Below are 2,425 nucleotides of genomic sequence, written 5' to 3' on the forward strand. Positions count from 1 at the left end.
ATTATTATTTTTAATTTACTGTTTGAAAACTTCATACTTCCTTCTAACGGTTGCTCGTATCTTTCCAGGACATATCGGCATGTTGCGTACAGCAGTTTTGTGCGATGGGTCTGGCACACTACGGGCAGGAAAAACAGGAAGATTTTGCCTGCCTGCGTTGTTGCCACTGTGAGGGACCAGTTTCCTTCGCAGATCTACACAGGTTTCAAATATGCTGTCTAAAGTGTAAGTACATCTGTTAACTTTTTCTGTTCATCATAAGATTCCTTCATCCTAGCCTAAGCTTTATGATTCCAGTGACTTGACTTTTAAAGTTTAACATCCTCTTCGGACCGTTTCGCCTTTCTTGGGACAGGTGGAGGTAATCTAATGTATTGTCGGTCGCCAATTGAGTCGTCGACGCTGCTTGGCTACAACGTTGGCTTTGTCGACAGGCACCGCAGTAGCACTTAGGGTCTCTGGCACCGTTCCGTGATAATCCCTTTGTGCTCGCAGAGCCTTCTCATAGCTGCCATAGGCCAGTCGCAGCGTGACCACCTCTTCAAACAGCTCATTCAGGTAACCTAATGTGCAACAGAGAAATAAAGGTTGACTTCAAAACATGAGGAGAGGAGAGCCTATGTACAAAATCAAGCACAAGATTTAAAACATGGGAAACAGCAACATTTTCAAATTATGAAGACCAGATTTTTACCTTTCATTTTTTTTTCTCAGAAATAAACAAATATCTGGATGCTTACATTACTAGAGATATGTAAACTGTGAGCAGTGATTAAAAATTGGATATTTTGCCGCTGTTGAGATTTACTTCATAGTAGCATCTACAAACTTGCATACTTTAGAACTGAAGGAAAAGTAGCCTTGAGTTGTGAATATTCTTACAGCGAGTAATAGTTTCCTTGACAGGTTTTGCAGTTGGTTGTCCCTTGTTTGCCCTTGGCCTGGCAATCTTCCACCTCAGTTCACCTTCCTCTGTGGTTGCTTGCTCCCTCCCCTGGCAATCTTCCACCTCAGTTCGCCTTCCTCTGTGGTTGCTTGCTCCCTCCCCGCATTTGTGTTGGTGTGCATTGCTGCCAATTAGATTCTGCAAAAAACAAGGGCAGTATAAAAGAACAGCAGAAAGAGAAAAAAAAGGTCCACCATATGAAGCTTATTTATTGTCATACTACAGGGAAAGAAATATTTGCCAAACAATAAAATTGAAAGACAGCACTCACTTTGCTTGCATAACAGGAAAGGTAAAGTGGAGCATCTTCGGTGCAAAGTGGTTGATCACACTGTGGTATGCTTCCAGGTGCGCTGTCTGAACGTCGGGAGACAGCTGCCCAATATCTCGGAGGAGATATGGGCTTTTAATAACTCCTTCCAGAGAACGGTGAACTGGGGTGTCTGTAGACAAGAGTTTATATGGTTGATAAACACTGATTCAAGGTAATAGTACCACTGTTCACATATAAAGACAGGTTATGAGGTTATTTTGAAGCTCTGATGACTGGAATTTGTTTTACCTTTTGTGATCCAGGCTCGTGGTTCATCAGTCAAGTCACCATGGAGGCAGTGAGGGAAAAGGTCTCCATGCCCATGATGCTGGTTGCTGATGTGATTGGCTATGGACATCCACTTGGCCTTGATCTCTTCCACCCGCGTAGCACTCTCCTCGGTAGACTGTGAGCAGTGGTATAGGTGATTTTTTATGCTCTTTGACCACAGGCTAAGAGCACCGTAGCCAGCTTTGTGGCTCGCAGCCTCCAGCTTCTTTCCGACGCCTGTTTGACACAAAGACAGTTAGATAATTTAGTTGAAATGGAAGGGAGAAAATACTTTTCTTGGACATGTTGGGGGGTGGGACTGTATTTGACATGTTTTCTGAATCTGTTTGTGACCAACAACTTTGTGTCTTAAATATAAATTTTGTCAGAGATTTATATCATCAAAAAATAAATAAGATGTACATATAACAATGTGTTCCTGCCTTTTGCCATGTGCCAAATGTCAAAGTGGTGCTTGATGTCAGGCTCTTTCTTACCATGTAGCTCTTGATTTGGACATGCCTGTCTGTCACAAGGTGACTGATGCTGAGGTCACGTTTCATGACAGCAAGTCCCCTTTGTAGCCCCCTCCAGCTCCATTGCATGGGAATTTTTTACAGTGTTGCTCTGAAAAAAAAGTACACATACAATTTTATTCAAAAAAATAATTGGGGGGTGGGGGAGGGTATTACAGGCTTGTTCAGCTTTGCAATCTGTAGGAATGTTCATTTGGAGCGATTCTGTACACATTTCTATGTCTTGAAATTGCAACAACACAAAAATAGGTTGATAATTTTTTTGAAATATTTTATTAATAGTTTTAAAAGATGAAGTAATGATTGTTTCAAAGATGAAGTTTCTGAATATGGCATGCCCATTACAGTTATCCCCTCTCC

At 41.8% G+C, this 2,425-nt stretch overlaps 1 pseudogene; it reads right to left on the reverse strand.

The window, feature by feature from the left end:
* The window catches only part of LOC138957319 (uncharacterized), a 2,367-nt pseudogene extending 724 nt beyond the window's left edge, over positions 1-1,643 (reverse strand).
* Between the last annotated feature and the right edge of the window lie 782 nt (positions 1,644-2,425).

This window comes from Littorina saxatilis, unplaced genomic scaffold (genome assembly GCF_037325665.1).
Source record: "Littorina saxatilis isolate snail1 unplaced genomic scaffold, US_GU_Lsax_2.0 scaffold_372, whole genome shotgun sequence".
NCBI classification, from domain to species: Eukaryota; Metazoa; Mollusca; class Gastropoda; order Littorinimorpha; family Littorinidae; genus Littorina; species Littorina saxatilis.